This window comes from Herpailurus yagouaroundi, unplaced genomic scaffold (genome assembly GCF_014898765.1).
Source record: "Herpailurus yagouaroundi ecotype Mexico unplaced genomic scaffold, PumYag 160, whole genome shotgun sequence".
Taxonomy (NCBI): Eukaryota; Metazoa; Chordata; class Mammalia; order Carnivora; family Felidae; genus Herpailurus; species Herpailurus yagouaroundi.
Window position 1 is genome coordinate 53,812,407 of NW_024412401.1, and position 27,225 is coordinate 53,839,631.

Genomic DNA, 27,225 nt, shown 5'->3' on the forward strand with positions numbered 1-27,225 from the left:
CCCCCGCGGGGAGCCGGTCAGGGAGCAAGTCTATCTCGCGCCACTGGAGGGCAGTGTGCTTTCAAAAATGCGCCTAGTTCCCGGGTGCCGGAAGTGGAAGGCGCAGGTGGTAACCATGGATTCAGTAACGTTGTACCTGAACGCCAGGAGCTCATTAGAGCCCAGAGGTTTTTGCTGTTGTTTTCTGCTTTTTGGTACGGGGAACCTGGGCTTTCTTAACCGCCGCGCTAGAATTAGCTGAGTTCATTGCCTCCTGCGAAAGCACTGACCCTCTCCTCTTGTGTTCCCCAATCTATTCTCGTGGGCCACCCCCCACCCTCTCGGGGGGCTTATGACACCGGCACCCTTACACTTAGTATGGACCCTTAGCACCCCCACCAAAGTGGAACAAGGTCCTTTACTTACCTCTCGGTGAGAAGAGCCGCTCTCGGTGGACACATGGGGCTCACCATTCTGGGATCAAGGGGAGAATCAAGTCCTCCGCCTCTGATCAGCTGCTTGGGTGTTAGATCGCTGCTTTCACCCAGGCAGGTACTAGTGGGCCAACCCCACTCTCCTTACATATAAAATAAACGGCATTATGAAGTTAGCAGTGTTCTCCACGGTGAATTAGGAGTGTGTGATGCCCACCCCAAGCTATATACGGTTGACCTTTGAACAATGCAAATCTGATCTTATGCCGGCCCAGTTATATGCAGATTTTAAAAAAATCAACACAGTGCAGTACCATAAATGCTTTTTTTCCCCTTCCTTATGATTCTGTTAATAACATTTTCCTTTCTCTAGTTTGCTTTATTGTAAGAATACAGTACATAGCGGCGCCCGGGTGGCTCAGTCGGTTAAACGTCCGACTTCGGCTCAGGTCCTGATCTCCCAGTTCGTGGGTTCCAGCCCCGCGTCCGGCTCTGTGCTCACGGCTCAGAGCCTGGAGCCCGCTTCGGATTCTGTGTCTCCCTCTCTCTCTGCCCCTCCCCTGCTCGTGCTCTGTCTCTCTCTGTCTCAAAAAGAAATAAAAACAATTTAAAAAAAAAAGAATACAGTATATAGTACGTATAACATGCAAAATATGTGTTAATTGACTGTGGGCTACAAAGCTTCTGCCCAACAGTAGGCTGTTAGTCGTTAGGTTTGGGGGGAGTCAGATGTTACAGTGGTCCCACCTGGCTGGCCCAGTCGGTAGAGTGTGCCACTCTTGATCTCATGGTCATGAGTTCAAGCCCCACCTTGGGTGTAGAGCTTACTTACAAAAAAGCTTTGGTGGAGCTTTGACTGCTCGGGGGTCATCACCCCTAACCCTCTGGCTTGTCCAAGAGGCCACTGTATATGCACACACACACATGTATACACACACATACCTATAGGTATATGTATCTAAACACATGTATTACACGTACGCGTTTATGTGTATATATATGCACATATGCACACATGCATATATGTGTATCATACATATGCACACCATATATATAATATACGTAGATGAGGGGCGCCTGGGTGGCGCAGTCGGTTGAGCGTCCGATTTCAGCCAGGTCACGATCTCGCGGTCCGTGAGTTCGAGCCCCGCGTCGGGCTCTGGGCTGATGGCTCAGAGCCTGGAGCCTGTTTCCGATTCTGTGTCTCCCTCTCTCTCTGCCCCTCCCCCGTTCATGCTCTGTCTCTCTCTGTCCCAAAAATAAATAAAAACGTTGAAAAAAAAAAAAATAATATACGCAGATGAGTAAAAATCCCCCCTCCTTCTTTTCCTTTTGCTCACCCCGTATATCAAGAAGGACAGTATTTTGGCCTCTGGATGGCACTAGCTGAACAGCTTCCACAACGAATCCGGTCACTGATTCCTTCCCGGACCTGAACTTCGGGGTTGGCAAATGTGCAGGAGATTACTGACCCACGGCTGGGTGTCCTGCCTTCAAGGCAGGAGAGGAAGGGCCGGACTGTCCTGGCCAGTGGTGACTCAGCCTGAGCGGCAGGGACATCACTGGTGATCGTGCCCCGCTCTTCTCGGGTCAGGGACAGCTAGCCTTTTCTTCTTACTTTCCTCCCTCTGGTTCTTGATGGGCTATGAGCTACTTTCTGTAGCAGTTGAGATTGGGTCCACATTTCGATATTTGCCACCCTCTCCAAGATTTTCGACCAAAACCTGACCTAAGTAAAAGTTGCAGAGACCTTTGAGAGCAATGAGGAAACTTGACCATTACCTTTTCCAGGCCCCTCCTTACAAATGGGTACACTGGGGCCATCTGTGGTGGGCCCTCTGCCCAAGGTTCTGACAGAGCCCGGGTTAGAATCTGTGTTCCCTGGCTCCCAGCCCAGCATTCTTTTACCACTCCAAACAGCTTCTTATATTTAAACAATATTTATTTATTTATTTGAAAGGTTTATTTATTTTTGAGAGACTATGAATCTGAAGCAGGCTCCCAAGCTCTGAGCTGTGAGCACAGAGCCCGACGCGGGGCTTGAACCCACGAACCGTGAGATCACGACCTGAGCCGAAGTCGGACACTTAACCGACTGAGCCACCCAGGTGCCCCTGAACGGAATTTAAATTATGAAAAAACTTTGGGATTCTTGGCTTTAAAGCTAAGGAAACTGAAAGTATTCCAGACTCTGCAGTCTTTAAAAACTATTTTTAAACATATGTTGCTGTGTTTTGAGGCTCGGCTTGTGGATTTCTTCTTGGCGGTGTGCCAGAGTCACAGGCGCACGTTTCCGGACCCCCGCATGAGAGCGCACCTTCTTGTGTGTGGCAGAGGTGGGAGTGCCCTCTCCCAAGGTTGTCTTTAAGAGGATGAGTGCAATGGGAGTATATTTTGGTCTTATCTAAGTCAGAAGCTGAAGGTTGCATCTATATCGAAATATATACCACCTTAGAAATAGTTGTTTATTCCACCATATTGGAGGGGGGGGTTGTTGCTCAAATTGTTTTCTGCAGTGAATACGATCAGGATTTGTTTAATTTAAAATGCAGACACACTGCCTGAACAAACCCAACACTGCTATTTCACACCCATGGAATTTGCCAGGACGTATACGCATCAGTTATTCAAGAACATGTCTGCAAGATGCCGCAGTAACCAAGTGAAAAGTGAAAAAACGCAGACATCCAAGCAGGTATTTTATCTACAAATGCTCAACAACTACTTGCCTCATTTAAAATCAAGCCCACTGGTTATTAGTGGGACCGATTGAATCAACTGGGTGTTTTATGTGGCCACAAGAAAAGAGTTAAATATTTTCCATTAGAGAGGGCTTCTACTCTATTGTACAAAGTGACGTGCGGTTAGCCAGTCTTCCTTCAAATGTGACTCTCCGGGAGGAATAAAATTAAACAGAGAAAGAACCCAGCTTCTTTCTGCTTGATTCCCATTTCCCCCAGAATTCTGTGACTCAACATAGAATCCTGCTACAATAGCCTTCAAGGCTCCTTCACAGAACCTGTCAGGGTGCACCCTGCCTGCCATCGAAACTGAGCTGATATCCTGTCAATACAATTATAGGGAGAGACTGCTGGGTTTGCTCCACTGACAGCCTTGAATCTTCTGTCGCCCTGGAGAGGCAGGCAACGTACAGGGGTGGAATTTATTCAGTTGAGCACCCTTGGAAAGTGCAACTGATCATGGCACCCGATTTTTTCATAATTTATTACTGACTTTGTTTTTCTGTGGGGGTTTATGTCACAAATAAGAAGTGCATGCATTTGTAAAATAGAGTCATAAGATCACATCGTTTGGGGCTGGAAGGAGGCTTACAGACATCTAGTCCAATTTTTTTTTTTTTTTTTTTTTTTTGAGGATGTGAAGGCCCAGAGAGAGAAAGAGACTCATCCAAGGTGCCCTCTGACCTGGTCACAGAGGTGGGATGAGATTCGTGTCTCTGGACTTCCACCCCATGTCCTTTTGGCCACATTACACAATCAGTTAATTCACGGCAACCCAGACTGGTTGCATCCACACTGCAGGCAGTCAACAATGGTCCGCCAACGAGCCTGATTCCAATAGCATTTTCCTCAAGATTCCTTCCCATGTGAGCTCTACTGATTTCTCAGGATTTGTGGCTAGCCAAGAAGTGTTTATTGAACGTTTACTAAGTGACCAGCACCATCCTAAACTGTCTTGAGGGGGCATAGAAACAGGTTCAGAACTCCACCCTTGCCCTGCCCACAAACCACAAGGAGATTTAACTATTTAGCTGGGGAGGTGGATTGTATATGTGTATATTGTACATGTTTGTATATACGTATGTTGCATATATATATTGTATATATGTGTATATATGTGCGTATGTATATATATGTATATACGTGTGCATTGCTTATATACATATTATTGCGCACACGCGCGCACACACACACACACACGCAGGCAAACACGTGCCTAATCGGATAAAGAAAATCATGGAGTCCCTCCTTGTAACTTTCAAGTGAAAGGCACCAGCCAGGGGGTTCAGATTTAGGGCGAGGAAACGCTGAGCAGGACTCGGTGGGCTTAGTGAAGGAACAGACCTGGAGCTGGACCTTGAAGTGGGAGGAGTTACATTCTGATCAGGGGCAGACTAGGAAAAATTCAGCCCTCTGGGACCAAATGATTTCACCTTCTTGAGATCCGAAGTGTTCAAAGGTTTCCACCCCAAGGGGAGTTCTGGTTTATGAGACCAGGCCCCGCTGCTGGCATTGTTATCGTTACCGTCACGAGGAAGCATTTGTTGAGAGCCAGTGTGTTCAAATTGGATGCTCTACAAAATTAGGCAACCACACCATGCCCACTAATGGCTTAACATCTCTAATAAATATTGATGCTGGTGAGCATAAATGCATACGCAAAGAAGGCAGGCAGACAAACACAGTTGTACAAATATCCCAGCGTGGGTCAGTCTTTTTATTACGTTTGAGTAAAATCGGAACATGTTACCTTCGGCTTTATCTGTTGTAGGGAATGTACCTCTGATCGCTCAAATCCTTTTACATTCGATTAGGATGTAACAGGTGAAAATAAAACATTGGCGGGGATGGGGGGGCGGCGCTGAGAAATGAACTGCGCATCCTAACGGCCCCTCTCGGCTGGCCAGTAGGTAGGGTTCATTTCTCTAGGGTAAGCCGTGGGTTTCTGTCTCTCTTGGTCCTTTATACTTTCTTCTTTTTAAAAGCTTCCCCCCTCCCAGTGCCCACTGATACCGTTTGGTGGGCAGGAGTTGAGGCAGTGAGCCCGTCTATCTGCTCAAACCTGTGGGCTTTTCAGAAAGCCAGGCAAGTTCCTGCCTCCTAGGCTTTTCACCACGGCCTGGGGCAGCTGCCCTGAGGGAGGAGCCCACCTTCCTCTGTCCCTCTGGAAAAGGAGTGCTTTGGTTCTAACACATTAATGCAGATAGACTCTCGGAATCGGGGTTCCCTCAGGTTTGGACTCGGCCACCTTCTGGTTGCGTGGCCCTCAGAACCCTGCAGCACGGTGGGAAGGCCACTCCCCCGGGAAGAACTCTGAGTTCAGCAGTCGCTTCTGGGACCTTCCAGAACCTTCCAGGCTTAAGTGTTGTTCATTGTGTAATTAAGGCCGCTTCTCCTTTATTTGAAAGACACGTTCTTGATTTACAGCTGGCGGACGCGATTTCAAATCCCTGTTTTCTATTGCAGTGGTTTTCAAGCTGTTCAGTGGCCTCTCAAAGCATGGGAGTCCCCATAAAAGGGCTGGGTCACACTCTTCTTAAGAAAAATGCATCTTTGGGGCGCCTGGGTGGCTCAGTTGGTTAAGCATCCGACTTCGGCTCAGGTCATGATCTCGCAGTTCGTGGGTTCGAGCCCCGTGTCGGGCTCTGTGCTGACAGCTCAGTGCCTGGAGCCTGCTTGGGATTCTGTGTCTCCCTCTCTGCCTCTCCCCTGCTTGCACTACGTCTCTCAGAAATAATAAACGAATAAACTTAAAAAAAATAAAAGGAAATACATCTTCAACTGCTTAAGAAGTATAATTAAAAAACTGAAGGAACTCAGTGAAACGTGCTCTATGTGAAATGCTAACCCTGGAGACCACTCATCAGCTACTGAACTGACGAGTTTGGGGGGTATCAGTTCTGTGTCTGTGCTGGAACGGTGGTCGATGTGTCACAGATAGGGAGGGATTGTAACCAAGCACAGATCCTTCCGGACTCTCCAGCTGGGCAAATCCATTTGTGTAGGACGGTGTCCGTAAGCACTCTGCCACGGCCCCTGGGAGCCGGGCTCTGCTCAGCCTCAGACCCATCAGCTGGGCCGTTGCTCCCGCTTCAGAACCTTCTGGCTGGTCAGGCAAAAACCAGCGAATGCACCAGTCATAATCACACCGCGGTTCGGTTGATTTTAGCGTACGTTGTAAACGTTGCGTGCTTCTCGTCCGGCTTTCGTCTTTGTTACAGAGAAAAAAAAAAAAAAGAAATGAGAGCGCTTGTGGTCATCGGTAACAATTCAACTGTTGATGAAATTGCTCCTTGACTCTCCTTTCAAGCTCCTGAATCAGTGAGGACCGTTGAAACAATTCCAGGCCGTAGCTACTGTTGTCACACAACCACACGCCCGCACAAATGTAGTAACAGGCAGGGAGCCATACAACTAGCCTCCTCCTGGGCAGGTAGACCAACAGAGCGGAGCAGACAGCAGGCTTTGGATCCAGGGAGATCCAAGGGGGAGCTCTGTCTCAGCCACTTTCTCGCTGTACCACCTGTGAGGTTCCTCACCTTTGAGCCTCCGTGTTCCGTCTGTGAAGCGGGTGATAGTAGGTGGCTCCTGGCCATGGGGGAGTCGTGAGGATTCAGTGAGATCATCAATCGCCCTTAAGTACAGTTGTAAATCTGAACTTATAAAATAAAGACGTAACGAGACAAACCCACCCCCTGGGCTGCTTTGTTCCCCCTTAGCGCTCTTGTTGAAAAAGAGTGGCGCCCACAGAGGGTGACTACACCTGTCGTGGTGAGAGTTTGGTACCGTACGTAATTGTCAAATCACTACGTTGTATGCCTGAAATCAATATAACGTTGTATGTCAGGGGCGCCTGGGTGGCTCAGTCGGTTAAGCGTTCGTCCGAGAGAGAGAAGGAGACACGGAATCCCAAGCAGGCTCCAGGCTCCCAGCCGTCAGCACAGAGCCTGACGCGGGGCTCGAACCCACGAACCGCGAGATCATGACCTAAGCCCTAAGTCGGACGCTTCGCCAACTGAGCCACCCGGGTGCCCCTGGTTTGGTTTTTCTCAGCATGAACTCATGTGGGATTTCTAAAAATGTTTATTTCTTTATTTTGAGACAAAGAGCGAGCATGAGCAGGGGAGGGGCAGAGAGAGAGAGAGAGAGAGAGAGAGAGAGAGAGAGAGAGAGGGAGAGAGAATCCCAAGCAGGCTCCACACTTTCAGCACAGAGCCCAACTTGGGACTCGATCTGCGAACCGTGAGACCATGACCTGAGCTGCAATCAAGAGTCAGACACTTAACCCACTGAGCCACCCAGGTGCCTCAGAAGTCATATGGGATTTTAAACGGGATGGATCTGGTACGCCAGAAATCAAGCTCGTGGTGGGCCAGAGCCCCAGCATGGCCCCTACGCTCTCATTGTGGCACTAAGTTTAGCATTCTAGGGAAGCAAATACATGTGCTTTATAAAGAAATCAGCTGTATTTTTCCACCCAAGAATTTATAGGCACATCAGTGGTTGGTCGAGTAACGGACTCATGTGGGTCAATGAGCAGAAAGGTCACCACGAGTAGCACACGGAGTAGGGTGGAGCACGGCCGGCCAAAGGCATCGTGGAAAACACATAATGAGCCCAAAAGAAGGATTTTTGATCTTTTATACGTACCAAACAATACATATTTGGGAAACCAATGAGCCCAGAAGTGTACAAGATAAATTTCTTTGTGTGGATCAAAATCTCTTGTGTTTGTCCAGAGGGATGAAAGTAGAGATCTGGAAAGTCTTTGATTCCAGGGCCCGGTATTAGTGAAAGGCTACAGCTCGGCTAGATGGCCGGTCATTATGTCTAAGCTGCATCACAGTACCAGAGGAAAGGCCCTCGTGAGCTCGGATGCCACAGCACAAAACCCCTCCCCCCCACTGCCGGCAGTGGGGGCCCAAGGACGTGTTGAGAGGGGTGATCTCTTTTTATTTTTAGATTATTTATTATGAAAAAAAATTTTTTAAGTTTCCTTTGATTTTTTTAAAAAATTTTTTAATGTTTGAGACAGACAGAGAGAGACAGAGTGTGAGTGGGGGAGGGGCAGAGAGAGAGGGAGACACAGAATCCGAAGCAGGCTCCAGGCTCTGAGCTGTCAGCACAGAGCCCGATGCAGGGCTCGAACCCACGAACTGGGAGATCATGACCTGAGCTGAAGTCAGACACTTAATCAACTGAGCCACCCAGGAGCCCCCCCCCTTTTTTTTAGATTTTATTATTAAGTAATCTCTACACCCAATGTGAGGCTCGAACCCCCAACCCCAAGCTCAGGACTTGCTCGCCCCACGGACAGAGCCAGCCGGGCCCCCGGAGAGAGATCTTGAGGCTGTAACATTTCAGTGAAGGGAATTGGAAAATCCGCTGGCAGCTTGGCCGCGCAACGTTACTAGGAAGCAGTGAGTTTGTCTGTCTTGCCACGTTCAAGTGCTGCCTTGTCTTAATGTCCCCGCTATGTACCACTGCCTTCATAGCACCCCTCTGCCCCCCGGCAGGTCTTTCAGAACAGAGCCATTGGCTTGCCTGCTTATGTGCTTATTTTCCAGTATGTATTTGAGACTGTTAATGGACCCATCAGTCCCTGAGCAAATACTTAGTAAGTCCCGGCAAGTGCACAAGCCACGGGTGGAAACACAGGTGGTTTAAGGATTCGTTTCCAAGAAGCTGGTCTGGATCACGGGAGAGCCGGCCTCTGCAGGCTACCGCCAAGTCAAAGTTACTAAAGGCCAAGGAGAGGGGAGGAGGGGCCAGAGGGGCCATATTTCGGAGGGAAGGCAGGAGCGGTGTTGGAACGCCAGGGCAGCCTTCAGACCTCATGCACCTGGCCTGGGGCCGTGGCACGGGTCGGACGCCAGTGGGCGGTGGGGGAGGAGGGCCACCCGGAGGGGGGCTGGCTTGCGCAAAGGCACAGACAAGAGTCCGAGGTGGGCAAAGTGTCTTCGTTAAGAAGGAACAACTGTGCGATCCTGTGGACGCTATCAGGACGGGAGCGGGACATACATGCATCCATTCATTCACTCACTGCTCGAATTAAGAGACACTTTTGAGGACCTGCGGCGCCCCCGGCCCAGAGCTGGGCACCCAGGACATGGGGGTAAACTGACCTGGCTGTGGGCTTTGCCCTCAGCTTCTAATCTGATGAGCAGAAACTGCCATAGAAACACACAGTGGAGGGGCGCCTGGGTGGCGCAGTCGGTTAAGCGTCCGACTTCAGCCAGGTCACGATCTCGCGGTCCGTGAGTTTGAGCCCCGCGTCAGGCTCTGGGCTGATGGCTCGGAGCCTGGAGCCTGCTTCCGATTCTGTGTCTCCCTCTCTCTCTGCCCCTCCCCTGTTCATGCTCTGTCTCTCTCTGTCCCAAAAATAAATAAAAAACGTTGGAAAAAAAAATAAAACAAAACAAAACAAAACAAAAAACAGACAGTGGAGTGGGACAGATGCACGGACGGGATCCTCGCTCAGGGCTGAGGGCAGCACCTGGCTGGGGGGGAGGCAAGGGAGCGCCTCCCAGGCCACAGGGCCTGACACAAGGATTGGGAAGTGTGTGTAGGGAGCTGGAGTGGGGGCGGTGGGGGGGGGGGGCCACAGGTGGATCCAGTGTTGTATGGTCTACAGCTTATGCAGTTTGGGGAACCCTCTGTAAGAAGCAGGTAAATGGGGCGCCTGGGTGGCTCAGTCGGTTAAGCGTCTGTCTTCGGCTCAGGTCACGATCTCGTGGTTCGTGAGTTCGAGCCCCACTTCGGGCTCTGTGCTGACAGTGTGGAGCCTGCTTGGGATTCTCTGTCTCCCTCTCTCTCTCTCTCTGCCCCTCCCTGACTCACGCTCGCGCTGTCTCTCTCAAAATAAAAGTTAAAATAAACAGATAAATAATGTTGGAAATTAAGTCCAAAGCCTTGGAAGGGGCCACGTGCAAGGAAGCTTCATTAGGTTCAGGGTGAATCCGCTTTGACTGGGGGAGAGCAAGCGTTCTAGGAAGAGGGATGGCATGTTGGAGGGGCCCACGGCGGGGTGGGGGGGGGGATGCAATGGTGACCAGATCTGAGCGTCCTCGGGTCCCTGCCAGGTTACATGTCATTTGTTCGCGCATTTGTTCACTCTCTAAGCATCTCACACTTCTCCTGGACCAGGCCCCAGGACCACAGGGACCAATGCTCTTGATGCCCAGGTGTCCTGCATGCTCTTGGTGACCCTGAAACCTTGGGAGAATCTAGGCCTCGGGTCCTGCACACCCAAGTGGGTTTCCCGAGAATTACCCTAAGCCAACCTTCCATTTGCTTATTCGACCACCTGCAGAATGTTTGTGGAGGGGCTGTTAGGTGCCAGTCCGGCCTTGAGGGGGCCGTGAGAACCTCAGGGGCCAAAGTAAGTGGAAATAAACGGCACAGAGAACAGATCTCTGGGCTGAGAGGCAGGCCCCCAAATCAACAGCGGGGTCAAGGCGCCAGCGCTGATGGGGACACATCAGGGGTGAGCCCCGCTGGGGGTGCTGTGGTTCTCCTGGGGGAAGCCGTGGGCGCCCTCTGCTGTGGAAGCTGCTGGAAAGGCCCCATCGACGCGCCCCCTGCCAGGCCCCACGTTTGGACGCGCGGGCGATGGCGAGGGTTAGCGACTGCGATTTGTTTACGTTTTGCAAGTTAAACAAGCCCCCCCAGCCTGTCACACTCCAAGTTTCCACCGAGCCCTTTGAGGAAACCTGCTGGAGTGACACCCAGGGTCCCTCAGGGGCGAGTGCCGGGCTTCACGGCTGCCTCCAGAACCTTCATAAACTGTCACTGAAGATTTTGCTCTCTCTGTAGGCGCCCAGTGGGCATAAATTCGGAGGTTTGAGCGAGTCTTTCAGAAACTTCCCTTCTAAAAGGAACGTGCCTGTCTGGCGTTTCTGAAGGCTCTGTCTTTTCTTAGGCGGCTGCTTGCTTCTTTCTGTGGATCGTCCCCCGAATCGCCTGGCAGGATGCTCGCGGGCCTGACTTTTTCTCCCGGAGCGGGAGCGTCAGGAGGCTGAGGCCCGGCGTCTGGGTTCCCAGGAAGCTTCTGGGTGCAGCCCCATCTGGCCAGCTGGGCCGGCTGACAGCAGCCGCCCTCCACAGAGCCCACTGCGTGCCAGGCACTGTGCTGGCCCTTCTCAGCCACCGTCTCCTTGAAATCTCTGCAACAGTCAGTCCTAGGAGACAGGACTGCCGTCCTCCCATTTTACACATGGGGAAGCTGAGGCTTCAGGAGGTTACACGAGCTGCCCGAAGTCACCCAGTGAATTCGAGGAGGAGCCGGGCTTCGAGCCAGGGCTGTGTCGCCACGGCCCGTGGTCATGACCGTTGCACAAATCAGAACTCGGTGACGATTAGTGCCACAGTTTGAGTACCTGCCAAGTGCCAGCCTCTTCCATACTCAGCTCTGCAAGGTCACTGAACTTTTGAGCTCAGACAGACTCAGGAACACGCCCGAGGTCACACAGAGGGTATATGGGGGAGCAGGGGCTGGCGCTGCAGCCCTGTGGGAGTCCCCCTGCCCCCACAACCCCGACCCTCCTTTGTCCCGATGGAGAGAAGAATCCTGTTCACAGTCATCATCGAATCTACATTGATCCAAAGGGTCAGCATCATCCGGGGGCGGGAGGAGCGCCGTCCCGTTGAGCACCTGCCCACATGCCAGGAAGTGGCCGCCCGAGACCGAACCCAGTAAGGTGCACGAGACCCTTAACAGAGTTGGTTAGCAAGAGGAGAGGGTCCCGGGCCTGGAGCGCCCTCAGGACTGGACCGCACTCGGTGGGGGCCGGGCCTGGAGGAGGGAAAGTCATTTTAGAGGTAGGAACAGCCCCACGAGGGGAGTAATGGGATACCTCGAGCTTGGGTGTGTTTGGGGGGGACGTCTGGAGTAAGCCCCACGCGGAGGCCACAGAGCGCGAGGGATGTGGCGCCTGCTTGGGACATCAGGAGCCTGCACTCGGGGTGCACGAATGGTTTCAAGGAGAAAAGGTGTGCGGACACCTGGTTTCCCACAGAAGTCTAGAGTTTAGGTCGTTCTGGTCGTGCGCATCTACCTGCTGGCTGGGGCGCTTTCGAGGCTGGGGACACAACTGCCATCCCGGCTGAGCCCAACGGCCTCCCCTCTTCCAAAGGGAAGGTGCCCCTCCTCCGCTCCCACCCATCACCCCCGCCCCCTCCCCGCCTCCCTAATCAGGGAGAGCAAATTGTTATCAGATTAGCGGCAGCAATGAAAAAAAGCACAGTCCGGCTCACCCTCCCAGTTAGTTAGCATTTAGATAGACTGGGACGGGGGCCCACACAATAGGCATCAAAACCCTTCAGGGCGGCGGGAGGGATTAATTTCTTTAACCAACAGGCCTGATCTGGCCTAACTCATTACCTTGCCTTGTCAGTGTGGATGTTAGATTCGATTGAAGATTACACCATTTAGGTCTCTCTGTTGTTTGCCGCTGAAGCCGGGGCTATTGAATTGCACATTCTCACGGAGCGGGCGTCAATACTCAGCAGCCTGAGGTTCTAATTCTGCTTCATTTAAACTTCATCAACTCTTCCAATCAAGTGGAAGGATCCGAAATAGGCTCTGTGAGCAGAAAGGCCCGCGTCCCTTTGTCAGATAATTTATTCTGTTTTCTCCTTCCCTCCCAGCCTTGCTCTCTTTCTCTCTCTAGCCTCGCTCCCCCCTCTGCCCCCCTCCTCCCCCCAATGCTGAAAATGAGATTACAGTATTTAAATGACTATGATAATCAATCTAGGGACCCCGAGCTGAGATTGAGGTTAATTATTCTTAGCAGAACAAAGAAGCGTGATGCCTTTGGGGACTCAGAGGTGCAATCTGGGTTTCTTGCTTGTGGTTTTTTTTTTTTTCCCCCTGAAATTGCAGTTTTAGGAGTCTTTTCTTGTTCCTAACTAGGCGCCGAGTGTGATTCTTAGCGGCAGCAGCCCCTGAGAGAGCAGAAATGTAATTTTGAGCTGATAAACAGCTAACGGCCTTCAATCAACAATTTTAATAGGAAAAAAAAAAAGTCACTTATATGGTATGAGTACAGATCTAATGAAAGGGTGATCATTTACCTTATTTATTTTTAAACACGCTAGGAATAATTTCCCACTGTGTTCGAGCTGGTAATTACAGCCCCACGGTGCACCCGTAAACTTTTGAATGAAGAGTGTTGTCACTCAGCTGGTCTTCTCCCTGGCAGCTTTTGCCGCCATAAAAGTTGAAATTGTGTCATGTTTTGGCTAATTGGAAACAGGGTCATTATACCATTGAAAATCTACATGAAAGTGACTTGTTCGATCGTTACCTGAAGCATTCACAGGCTGGGCAGTCATCCCGCCCGGCGCCCACCCCCAGCCCCAGCTTCTAAAACAGAGAGAATCAAAATATGTATATTTCTTTGTCTTCCCTCTGCTATCTTGTCAGGGCTGTTTTACACGCTGCCACCCAATGTTATCTTTTATTTGTGTCAGGAGAAAGGATTTGACAAGTTCAGTATACAATGTTCATTTGGCAAGGCAAATTTTTCATACCAATTTTGAGTAGGGAAATGAAACTATCTTTCAACGGAATGAGCAGCATCATTTTTGGACAGACTTATTATGAGAGGGAGGGTCGCAGAACTTTATTTCCTCACGTGATCCTCGAAGAGGCGAATCCATTTCTTAAAAAGTAGGATCCGGTTTCCACACACAGCCCCGGTCGGGAGGGACACGAGAAGGGCCCCGTAATGTCATCAAAGAGGGACGCCTGATGGTTTATTCGCCTTCCTGCTCCCCACAAGTTATTAATAGGCTGGAATAAATTGTTCCTCGTCTATATTATAATGACTCTGTTTCAGGCCCCTTTAAGCTGTGGGTGAGTCTCTGACAGTTATCTGCATTTGCAAAGCAAAATATTTAATAAGTGCCACCGTCTGAAGGAACCGCAAAAACCACAGGCAACCCTATTTGTGAAGAGTGAGATCCGCACACACACCCCCCCTTGCGCCCCCCCGCCCCCCCTATCCACTATCCCGTTGCTGTTTACCTAAAAAAGAAGACTCTCTCACCCTCTGTGCTACCAAATTCATTTGGGGCAGTGGTTTATGGTGACATTTTTCTTTCTTAAAGCAAATATTGACTCACCATGGGGAAATTAAAACTCCATTAGGCATTGCTACATTGTACAGCGGGGGTTGCATTACAACAGTCAAGCTACTATTAATTGGTTTCTTCCTCAGGAATAATCCAGGGAGGGCCGAGGGGGAGGGGGAAGGGAAGATGGGTCTAAACCATAATTTCTGAAAATGACACCATCTAAATCAGGCAAGGTGATCATTACGTGGTGATTCATCTAAATATAAAGAAGGCGCTGCCTAATAACGTAATGAATTTATCAATGCACAAAGCCTGCGGGGGGAGAATACGTTTGAAGCCACACGTGGGCCAGCCTCGGCCAGGTCTGGGCAGCTCAGGACTGCCTTCCGCAGGGCACAGGCAGCCGTGATGCTTCTATTTGGGTGTAGGATGTTTTTCTTTGCTGAGCTAAGATCCCCCCCCCTCCCAGCCTGTTCGCTGAGTCCTTCCCAATGGGAACGCCCCACCCTTTCTGTAGCAGCTGACCCTGCTTTGTCGCCTTCCTTTGCCACCAGAAGCTCCTGTGGTGCCCGGCCCGCATCCACCTGCCCCATCGTGACTTCTCTGGTCGTCCTCGGGTCTGGTGATTTTGCCCTCTGCTTTACTTGGCTAGGGCTGTGATACAAATGACCGCAACGCAACGTGGGTGGCTCAAATTCCCAGGTTTATCTTCCTCATTCCTGGAGGCTGGACGTGGGAGATCCAGGTGTGGGCTGGTTCCTTCTGGGAGCTTGGAGGAAAGGATCTGTCCCAGGCCTCTCTCTGTCTCCATCTTCACACGGCATTCTCCCTGCATACGTGTCTATGTCCACATTTCCCCTTTTTATAAGGATACCAGTCATGTTGCATTGGGGAGCCCACTCCATTATGACCTCATCTTAATGAATTACCTTTGCAATGACCCTATGGCCAAATCAGGTCACACTTTGAGGTTCTGGGGGTTAGGACTTTGTGACTGCTTTGGAATTAGGTCCTGGTCCGTGCTCTGTCGGTTGTGGTAGGGATAACGAGGCAATCAGTAGAGTGGCGTCCTTCATGTTGAACTTGAGGCCGCCATCTTGATGAGGATGTGGAAACGGCATGTGGTGTGGATCACTCATAGGATAAATAATCACATACGGTCTTGGGCCATCTATGGTACCTTTGCCTTGTTGGTATTTAAGCATAACTAATTTGGGTCACTGACCATCTACAATTCTCCTGGAGGACAGATTCCACAACATGCTTCTTTTTACCTTCCACAGAGCTATTCATCCATCCGTCCATCCATCCACCCGTCCACTCACCCATCCATCTTTTGTTTTAGTCAACAAATACTTTAGCGTTTACTGAATTTCCAATATACGTGCCTGGCACTGGGGTAGGCATTAGAGAGAGATTGATGAACCCAATTTGACTTGATCATTACTCTGTGGAACCTTACAATCTAATCAGGCAGATGAGCATTAGTCAAAACATTGTGGATAAATGTGAACTTTCAAGTGTGGTGACAGCCAAGGAGGAGAAGCTTCTGGTGCATCTAAAGGGAGGCTTCAGACAGATGGGAGTCAGGGAATCCTACTTGGGTAAAATGAAGACTGAGCTGAGATTTTAATTCACCGGGGGAGGAATGTGTGTGCATGGGATGGGGGTTGGGGTGGAATGAAGGGGAAGGACAAGGGTATTCCAGCCACTTAGAACAGCATGTGCCAAGAGCCTGTGGTAGAGAGAGTGTCCCAGTGTGGCTGGGATGTGGGGATGAGAGAGAATGGTGTGAGGCAGGGATCATGCAGGCCCTTAGTGGAGGCCAGTTAAGGAGCTGACCTGAAACCCAAGAGTAATGGAAGCCAGTGAAGCCCTGTAATCAGAGTTTAGGACATGGTCAGATTGGTACTGGAAAGACCTTCTGCCTACAGAGCAGAGAACAGCTTGGAGTGCCCAGGGTGGCCCTGGGGAGATCCATTAGGGGGCTTATGATGGAATGCAGGAAGGAGAGAGGCTGAGCCAACCTGGTTGCTCCAAAAGCAGCATCTCAGTCCCTGATTGTTGCCCCAGAGCTGTTCCTCATCTGCTGTGTGATCTCGACTTGGCATTCTCCTGAACACTCCCTGGCTCCATAGCAGTCATCCCCTACGTGTTGTTCTGGTGGTGGCTTCCTCTGGTTTTGCTTTTCCGTATGTCTGATCCTGTCTGATCTGGATCACTTGGAAATTTCTCAAAATCTCTGGTTCACTGATGGAGTTCTTTCTTGTTTTCCTATACCATACCAGGTTTTTTTCTTCTTGAAAAATACTTTCTTGGGGCGCCTTGGTGGCTCAGTTGGTTAAGCATCCAACTCTTGATTTAGGCTCAGGAGCCCCACGTTGGGCTCTGCACTGACAGCTCAGAGTCTGCTTGGGACTCTCTCTCACCCTCTTGCTGACCCTCCCCTGCTTGTATTCTCTCTCACACACAATAAATAAATAAACATTAAAAAAAATATTTTCTTTGTCCTTTCATGGTATTTTGGGAGGGTGGTAAGGTAGACATATGTGCTCAGTTCACCATTTTGAGCCAATCTCATTTCTCCTTTCTAAGATTTTCTAGGCATTACATCTCATGATATGTATTAAGGAACATTCCAAGTCATGACCTAAGGATAATTATGTTTATCTTTAAAAAAAGTTTTAGGGGCGCCTGGGTGGCGCAGTCGGTTAAGCGTCCGACTTCAGCCAGGTCACGATCTCGCGGTCCGGGAGTTCGAGCCCCGCGTCGGGCTCTGGGCTGATGGCTTGGAGCCTGGAGCCTGTTTCCGATTCTGTGTCTCCCTCTCTCTCTGCCCCTCCCCCGTTCAGGCTCTGTCTCTCTCTGTCCCAAAAATAAATAAACGTTGAAAAAAAAATTAAAAAAAAAAAAGTTTTAGGGGCGCCTGGGTGGCGCAGTCAGTTAAGCATCCGACTTCAGCTCAGGTCACGATCTCGCAGTTCGTTGAGTTCGAGCCCCGCGTCGGGCTCTGTGCTAACAGCTCAGAGCCTGGAGCCTGCTTGGGATTCTGTGTCTCCCTCTCTCTCTGCCCCTCCCTTGCTGGCTCTCTGCCTCTGTCTCTGTCTCAAAAATAAATAAAAGCATTACAAAAAAAAAGTTTTAGAAGCGACCTTAGCATCTACCTGTACGTTAAACTTGACAAAGAATGTTTCCATTTTTTTCCCCAACGACCAGAGCTACCCTACAAACTAGAAAATCACTTCTTTGCCGTGATCTGAAGAAAAACCCTTCCATCCCAATTCCTCCTGCCAGACTGCTAAGGTACCAGAAAACCTCAACAGAACCCCTCCTCTTTCCTGAGGTATCTGGAGGAGGAGGCAGCACAGGAAAGCCATTGTATTACCCAGGAGCAGACGTGTGTTCCTCCTCTGTGTAATGTCCTCTCAGACCAACCCTCCCAGAGATAACATCAAAAGCTCTGGATAAGATTTAAATACGAACCAACAAAAACAAAAAACAAAAAAACCAACGACCTGAAGGCTCTGCCAAGGGAACACACCCAGGTGGATATAGAAGCCAGAGGAGGATGTCCTCACGCAGAAGGAGAGAAAAGCAGGAAACGGCTCTCTCATTTGGAAAATGACTTTCAGCGAAATGCCAGGCGACAGTCAGTGCTGCGCGAGGCGTCTAGAACTTGGATGGAAACTTGTGGTGCTGTCTAACTTGTGGTTGCAAAACCAGAGGACGGAATCTGAGGAAGCCATAGTCACTGGAAAATGAGAGAAGCATCCAGGAAAAGAGAGCACCAGAGAAGAGAGGTCCAAATTTGGTGTGTAAACTCTGCCTAAGTCTCTGGAAGATCTTCAAACCACATATAAGTGGGGCTGACTCTGAAAAGTTCAGTGAAGGCTCAAATAAGTGAACTTGGATTTGAGCTGCTGCCCGTCACAGACAACAGAGTTTTCAGTTTGAGGTCAATCAAGTTAACCACTTGCAAACAAAACAAAGCAGAACAAAAAATTCCTAGGAGGAATAGAACCTCACTCGGAGTCACAATGTCTAGAGTATATTTCAAACTACTTGGCACACAAAGAAATAAGAAAGCGTGACTCGCCCTCAACCGAAAAGACACTTAGTTGAGACAGACCTCATAGATTGCTATTTGGAATTAACAATCAAGATTTAAAGTGGTAATTACAGGGGCGCCTGGGTGGCTCAGTCAGTTAAGCGTCCAGCTCTTGCTTTCGGCTCAGGTCATGATCTCCCTGTTGTGGGATTGAGCCCCAAGTCGGGCTCTGCACTGACAGTGTGGAACCTGCTTGGGATTTTCTTTCCCCCTCTCTCTCCGCCCCCCTGCACCACCACCCCCCACCCGCCCCCACATGCTTGCGCACACTCTCTTTCTCTCTCCCAAAATAAACAAACATTTAAAAAAAAGGAACCAACAAGAACAAAATGGAAATTTTGTTTATTTTTTATTTTAATATGTATTTATTTTGGGGAGAGAGAGAGAGAGAGAGAGAGAGAGAGAGACAGAGCATGAGTGGGGGAGGGGCAGAGAGCGAGAGAGGGAGACACAGAATCCCAAGCAGGCTCCAGGCTCTGAGCTGGCAGCCCAGAGCCCGACACGGTCGGTTTGGACCCACAAACTGTGAGATTGTGACCTGAGCTGAAGTCGGATGCTCCCCAGGCGCCCCCCCCCCCCAAATGGAAAGTTTAGAAGTGAAAATATCTGAAACAAACAAACAAGAAACTCTCTGAATGAGCTCAACGTCAAAGTCTACACAACAGAAGAGTCAGTGAACTCGAATATACCAATAGAAACTATCCAGGGGTGCCTGGGTGGCTCAGTTGGTTGGGCGTCCGACTTCGGCTCAGGTCATGATCTCGCGGTTTGTGAGTTCGAGCCCCGCCTCGGGCTCTCTGCTGACAGCTCAGAGCCTGGAGCCTGCTTTGGATGCTCTGTCTCCCTCTCTCTCTCTGCCGCTTTAAACGTATGTAAAGAACCAAGTGCAAAGCTTAGGGAATGGTGAGGACCTAATACGCGGCAAGTGCACTGATGATGGCTGGTACTGTCTGTGTGGGCAGCCCCCACTTGCCGACGCGTGGAGTGCCTTACAGACTTTCGTCACACATCACTCCCTGCCAGGTGTTATCACGATGTGTGCTCCTTTCCTTCTTGCGTCCATCCGTGAGGAAGGACGTCCTGGGATGGCACGAACGGTCAGCGTGACCAGGCACCTGCCTGTGGGCCGACGGTTCCCCTGCCTCAGCTCCTGCTTCTCCACGCACACTCCCTGCCTCCTGTCCTCGCGTGGCCGTTCCCCACTCATTGTTTAAAACGTGGCTCGGAGTGCCCTCCCCTGGGAGCCTTTCCTGACCCCGTCCCCGCTCTGAGATGGTTCATGTGCCTACCTCTTCGCCTCTGCAATATCCTTACGTCTTTCTGTCATCGCTTTTCGTGTACGTATTAAAGCGTCTGTTCTTGTGGGTTCCTTGTGGGCAGAAACCAAGTCGCATTTGTCTCTTCATGAGACATTAAGCCTCTTCATGAGGCTTAATGAGCACCTGGGAGACTGTTTCCTAGTTAACAGTAACCTGGCGTGTCTATGAATGTCTTGAGACACTTTCATTTTAAGATTTCGGGACAGGGTGCTCTCCGTGCAGGAGCACGTGGCTCTGGGCACAGGTGGGAGAAGGTTCTGACCCTACAATTCCACCTCCAGGAGAAGCAAAACATCCGTGCGCAGAACGTGGTGCCATCGAAACACAATTACAGATTTTATTTATTTTTCGGATTGCAGATTTTATTTTATTTTTTTTTAAACGATCCCTGCACCCAACATGGGGCTCGAACTTACAACCCCGAGATCAAGAGTCGCCCGCTCTCCCGACTGAGCCAGCCAGGCGCCCCTCCTCGAAACACAACCGATAATAGTAACGTGTGTGTTTTCAAGACCCCCAGTGCCTAAAAGCAGCGGGAGTGCACCTAGGGACTTGTTGGGAGAACTCGGGGGATTGCTCCTGGCCCGCCTTTCGATGTGAGCGTTTAGCAAGGAAATCCAAGCGGGGACTTCGGAGCTGCGGTCCCACTGAGCATGGCCGTTCTGTCGGATGCGCGCTCTGCCTGGGCAGGGCGGAGCACAAAAGGAAGAAAAGAGGGAACACATGGCCAGTCCCAAACGAGAAAGGGCTTCTCCGTGACAGGATATTGAGCCGTTTGATAAAGCCCAATATTACGCTTGAATTAGACGTGAATGCTTAGAGAGAGAGCATTGTTCAGAGGCACTTAACATGGGCTCGGGTGGATCCCCTTTCTTCTGTCGCCTTCTGGGGTGGTTCTGTGGGCTGTAATGATTTGTATTGTATTTATGAGCTGACAGGATAATCCCACGAACAGCGGGAGGGGAAGAAAGGCAAGCAGGACTCCTCCACCCTGCTAATTAAAACAATCCTTCCTCCCCCCGCGAGGGCTAATGAGACAGAAAGAGAGTGGGCTAATGAAAATGTCACCGCGAGATTGCCCACTTACTTTATTTATTTACTTAATGCTGTGACTTCCAGTTGGGGGTTCCGAGAGACAGACGTCTTCAGAATTTGCCAGAAGACCCTTTCTTATTCATCGCCGCTCAGCGCACCGTGAGCTGTCACCAAGCATATCTTTGGGGATGGGAGATTCTTATCTCCACTTGTCAATAAGAACGATATTCTAGGAAGAGGGGTTTGCCTGTGCTCACTTTGAACAAAATAAAAATGAAAGGAATCCGAATCCCTTCTTAGAGTATCCTCCCCCCCAAATCCAAGAGGCCAGTTTGCTCACGAAAGCCTTGCCTCCCCCCTCCTCCAGCGCAGTGACCAGTCGAGTTGAAGAAGTGTCGCTGATACCAAGTGGCGTTTGATGAGACGAGTCCACGGCGCTCAGACTTAACGTTGATCCCATCAGTGTTCGGCTTCACCGAGATGGCAGGAATTCAAACTTTTTTTTTTTTTTTTTAACTTTTATTTACTATTGAGAGATAGAGAGAAAGCATGAGCAGGGGAGGGGCAGAGAGAGGGGGAGACCCAGAACCCAAAGCGGGCTCCAGGCTCCGAGCTGTCAGCACAGAGCCCGACGCGGGGCTCGAACTCACAAACCACGAGATCATGACCCTAGTGAAGCGGTTGGATGCTTAACCGACTGAGCCACCCAGATACCCCTTTTCTTTTTCTTTTTCTTTTTTTTATTAATATTTTTCTTTATTTTTGAGAGAGAAACAGAGCACAAGTAGGGGAGGGTCAGAGAGAGAGGGAAACACAGAATCTGAACCAGGCTCCAAGCTCTGAGCTCTCAGCACAGAGCCCGACGCGGGGCTTGAACTCACGAACCGCGAGATCGTGACCTGAGCCGAAGTTGGGCGCCTTCACCCAGGCGCCCCGGCAGGAATTCAATTCATATGTTATTTCACGGAGCCCAGCGTGACCTGACCCTTCGATACCAGGAGGGCACCCCAGGGTCCTCCATGTTTATTTCAGCCCCTTAAACGCTTGATGATTTCAGCTAATGACTTCATTGGCACCCACTAGTGAAAGAAAGAAAAAGAAAGAAAGAAAGAAAGAAAGAAAGAAAGAAAGAGAGAGAGAAAGAGAGAAAGAAAGAGGAAGGAAGGGAGAGAGAGAGAGAGAGAGAGAGAGAGAGAGAAAGGATTCAACTTGTTGTCGATCTGCTAAGTGGGATTTTATGCTAGTGAGTCTGCGTTATTGTTGCCCAAGGGCATTTGCACAACAGGGTGCTTGTGCTGTGGGGCTCAGTGTCACCGTCCCTGAGCTGCAGAGGTTCATTTCCCAGGAGAATCCAGGGAACGAGGAGACAGGAGTCTGGTTATGGGTTTGGCAGGTGTATTCCTTTCTCCTGGCTGCCATTAACAAACCATCAGAAACTGGATGGCTTGAAACCGTGGAAATATATTCCCTCGCAGTTCAGAGAGCATGTGTCTGAAATCAAGGTGTCACCCTGAGAATCTTTGAGAATCCTTCCTTGTGTCTTTAAGCTTCTGGGGGCTCCAGGCGTTCCTTGGACTGAATCACTCCCGTCTCTGCCTCTGTGGTCACATGGTCTTCTCCTGTGTGTCTGCCTTCTGCTATTCTTTCTTACTTTTTTTTTTTTTTTGAGTTTATTTTTATTTATTTTAAGAGAGAGATAGAGAGTGACGGCGGGATGGGGCAGAGAGAGCGGGAGACAGAATCCGAAGCAGGCTCCTCACTGTCAGTGCAGAACCCAACACGGGGCTCGAGCCCATGACCGCGAGATCATGGCCTGAGCCGAAATCAAGAGTCAGATGCTTAACCGACTGAGCCACCCAGGCACCTCTATTCTTTCTTATAAAGACACTTTTCATTGGATTTAGGGCCTACATGGATAATCCAGGATGATCTCAGCTCAAGAGCCTTACCTTAATTACATCTGCAAGGACTCATTTTCCAAATAAGGTCACACTCGAAGGTTCTGGGGATGTGTCTTTTGGATTCCACCATTGAACCTGCCATAGTGGGACTGGACCAAATCAAGCCGAGTTATGCATTTGATCCCAGTCAATTAAATGAGCAAAGAATTTGTTCCCACCCCTTTTGCATGGCATGAAGATATATACAGGGTGACTTTTATAAAAAGACCATTCAGAAAATACAACTTTTTATTTATTTATTTATTTATTTATTTATTTATTTATTTATTTATTTTTTAACGTTTATTTATTTTTGAGACAGAGAGACAGAGCATGAACAGGGGAGGGGCAGAGAGAGAGGGAGACACAGAATCTGAAACAGGCTCCAGGCTCTGAGCTGTCAGCACAGAGCCCGACGCGGGGCTCGAACTCACGGACCATGAGATCATGACCTGAGCCAAAGTCGGACGCTTAACCGACCAAGCCACCCAGGCGCCCCGAAAATACAACTTTTTAAAGACTTTGCTCACTGACCATTTCACCATACTGTATTTACAGTTGCAGATTGTAACGGGGTAGCCATTAAAAGCGATACTTATGGAGACTTCAAGCAATGGGGAAAATGCTCAGGGCATAATGGTAAGGTGGGGAGGGGGGAGCAGAATGTAAACTTATACCTCTGGTGTGGTTACAGTTTTGCAAAAATTATCCTTGGCCATGAACAGGGTTGGAAGGGAACTCTGAAAAATGAACGTGGTAACGATTATATATAGGGGATAGATATCCTAGATGGCTCTTCCCCATCACAATGGAAACCTTCCTGTGATGAGGATGATAAAAAAAATTATAATAGAGGTTGCCTCTCAGGGGGACTCTTGAGATACAGGGACAAGAGAAAGACCCTCTCTTCATTTTCCACCTTTTGTATCTTTTGAACTTTGAGCCACGCACGTGATTCTCATTCAAAACACCAAATACATAAAAAGACGAAATGTCCTATTGCCACAAAGCCTCTGATCACTGTCTCCCCCAGAGCTGAACCTGCTTTCTGAAGATTCCCTTAGCCCTTTCTACAGGATTAGCGTGTTTATCATAGAGTTCTGCGTTGGGCTGCGTACTTCTTGCATCTGGAGTGTAGACAAGAGCATGCCCTAAGTCCTGAAGGAGAAGGACCATATGCTACACTCCAGGAACAGAAAGATGGTCAGTATTTGTAGGTTCAAGTTCAAGGCAGGAGGTGGCAACAGAAGGCTCTGGAGGAAGAGGTCTTGGATGCCATCATAGGGGGTTGGGCTTTATTTGAGGGCAGTGGAAAGCCATTGAGAGGGACGTCATTACATTGGCATTTTATTTTATTTTTTATTAGAGAGAGAGAGAGAAAGAGAGAGAGCAAGCAGGGAGGGGGCAAAGGGAGAGAGAGAGACCCTGGGATCATGACCTGAGCCGAAATCAAGAGTTGGATGTTCAACCGACTGAGCCACCCAGGCGCCCCTGCACATTGGTATTTTGGAACGATCACTCTGAATGTAGGAAACAAGTTTGCAGTGTTTTCACCATACGGATGTAACAGATGTAACTGAACCTCCAGAATGTAGGTAATAGTAAAATGTAGTCAAATGATTAGGAAATTATGAGTTTTGAGTATTTGTTGCCTTTTTAAAAATATTTTTTAAATATTTATTTTGAGAGACAGTGCACGCGTGTGTGCGAGCAGGGGAGGGGCAGAGAGAGAGGGAGAGAGAATCCCAAGCAGGCCTCACACTGTCAGCGCACAGCCCGATGCGGGGCTCGATCCCACAAACTGAGAAACCATGACCTGAGCCGAAATCAAGAGTCAGATGCTCAACTGACTGAGCCACCCAGGTGCCCCATATTGCCTCTGTGTTTTTTAATATAACTTACTTAATTATAAGCTTATATAATTTAGTTTTTAATAATGGCTTTGTTTAACAGTAGCTTGTAAAAGGCCTGAGTATTTGACATCTGGCTCTGGTGAGCTGGTACAAAATGACTCTGCACACCCCTGCTTCAACTGAGTCTCTGATGTACGTATTTTAGGAGAATATCGTTGCCACCACAAAGCAGAATCTCTGGGATAAGAAGATCCCCGAGTTCCCCTTTATTTTGCAGGGTAGGGGAGATAGTCACAATTCTTTTTTTTTTTTTTTAATTTTTTTTTCATGTTTATTTTTGACAGAGAGAGAGAGAGAGAGAGAGAGAGAGAGACAGAGCGCGGGAGGGGGAGGGGCAGAGAGAGAGGGAGACACAGAATCCCAGGCAGGCTCCAGGCTCCGAGCTGTCAGCACAGAGCCCGACGCAGGGCTCGAACTCACGGACCGTGAGATCGTGACCTGAGCCGAAGTCGGACGCTCCACCGACGGAGCCCCCCAGGCGCCCCCAATCACAGTTCTTAAATAAAGTCTTAGGAGGAAGTTGAACGTGACATTTCACTTGCATTGGGCCCAGCCCTAGGTCCCCCAAAGACCCGGAGGTGGAAATTGGTCAGCTCACAAGGGGCTCCTCTGGTGGGGCACGCAGGGTCGGGGCTCCCTGTCCCTTCACTTGCTTAAATCGCTGGCTTTGGCTCCCGTGGTGAAGCCGGCCCGGGGCAGCATGTTCCTCCTCCCGCCCACCTCTCAACTCTGGGCCAAGAGATTCAGCTCTTCACGGTGTGTTTCCATCTCCCCAACTCATCCGCAGGGACACCAGCCACGGTTCCAGTTCCAGCTCCTTCTGGGTAATCTGCCTTACTCTGCACGTCCAGAGCCAGCCTCTGTCTTGTCCCTCGATCCTATGATCACCACCCTGGGAGGAACGGGGAATCTCACTGTCAGTAGCAGCGGCAGCAACATCGGTATCCCCACCCTCACCCTCATCGCCAACCCCCTCATCGCCACCGTCACCCTCATCGCCACCCCCCTCATCGCCACTGTCACCACTATCAGCAGCCTTAACAATAACAACAGGCCACATTTACGGAGTCCTTTCCGTGAGCCAGGTACCAGTTTTAACGTGCGTTCTCCCATTAAATTCTCTCATTAACCCCTCAAGGGTCAGTACTATCTTATTCTCATTCTACAGTCGAGGAAACTGAGGCTCAGGGAGGCGTAGAAACTTGCCTGAAGTCCCACTGCTAATGAAGCCAAGGTCTGAACCTCCGTTGGGCTGATGCCAAAGCCCACGCCTCGGTTTCTGTGGATGAGCCTTTGACAATAATGACGAGCAGCGAGACGATACTTGAAGGTTTACAAAATAACTTTGCATTCATTTGCTTCTACCCCTGTGAGGCCTCGTCATTTGCTAGCCAAGGAACCCGAGGCTCAGGGAGGTGAAGGGACTTCAAGACCCCCACAAGTGGCAGGCAGGAGAGTGGTTCTTGAACCTGGGTCTCGAGCCCTGCAGGCCGTGTGGGCTGCCCCAGTCTTACGTAAACCCCTTCTGGGGTCTGGGCCATTCTTCAGCAAAAACCTCCCGTATGTGGCACTTTCTGATACAACCTGCGCGTGTTCCTAAAATAGCTGTTGAGGGACAGTCCAGCCCCCTCGATGTGAAGCTTGCACAGACCGCCATATTCATCAGCACCGCCCCTCTCTCACCCGCCCCTGCGTCTTCAATACAACACCAGGATTGGTGGGACCGCCGCCCCCCTTCATCTTCAAAGTGAAGCGTGCAGAAGCTCACCCCATAAATCTGTCATTTGCATATGTTTCTCGGGGAGGAGGGGAGAAAGGAGGCTGGGGGGCCAGGTATTCTTGTGCAAGCCTACTCATTATTTACGCAGACAAGGAGATATTTCAGTAAAACTGCACTCGACTCTGAGTGACAAGGTATCTTTCTGCAGTGCAAGGTTCAGGGAAATTGTAGTGAAGTTGACAGCTTTTTAATGTACAGTTTCTACTCCACTGAAATACGGCATGTTTTTATTTTGGAAGTACAAGATGACCTGTTTATTAGCTGTGATTCAAACTGAGTTTACATGCTTGGAAACACAAAGGCAGAGGAACAGCTTGTTTCTTGGGTGGGGGGGGGGGGCGGGTCACAGACGCCCCCTCCCCTCCCCTCCCCCCCAACACATTTAAGAAAACACTGAATACATCGAGTGTTCTGAATCGCAGTGGACGTGTTTTCCTTGATATGACAGGCTACCTTGGAATCACGGGAAGAAGTTGCCAATGGCTTTCATCCTCCTCCTTGGGGCAACCAGGCAGTGCTTAGAGTCCTCTGTGCCGGGGAGGCAGTGACATCTGGGGAGACAAACAAGCTGGGATTTTGATGTGGGGACCCACTCCTGTTCTTCCGCAGCAGAGCTTGGGGGTGGCCTGCCCGGGCTTTTGCCGTACCAAGTGTGGTTGCTGGACAAGCAGAATTTGCGCCCCTGGGTGCAGAGAGAGTGTCAGCTCCCACCCCACACCTCCCGCGTCAGGATCTCCCATTTTGACGAGGTCCCAGGCCATCTGTTTGTTCGTTCCCAGGGTCCCCGGGATCCTTTGCCCAGACCAGCTAAAGCTCAGTTGCTGGTGTCGCTCACTTACTCAGCGCACACTTATTTGGTGTCTACTGTGTGCCGGGAAGCCAACTTAGGTACTAAAG

General features: G+C 49.9%; 1 protein-coding gene across 1 annotated transcript in view; it reads left to right on the forward strand.

The window, feature by feature from the left end:
• Positions 1–27,225, forward strand: part of CFAP77 (cilia and flagella associated protein 77) — a 132,207-nt gene that overhangs the window by 1,141 nt on the left and 103,841 nt on the right. The window lies entirely within an intron of this gene.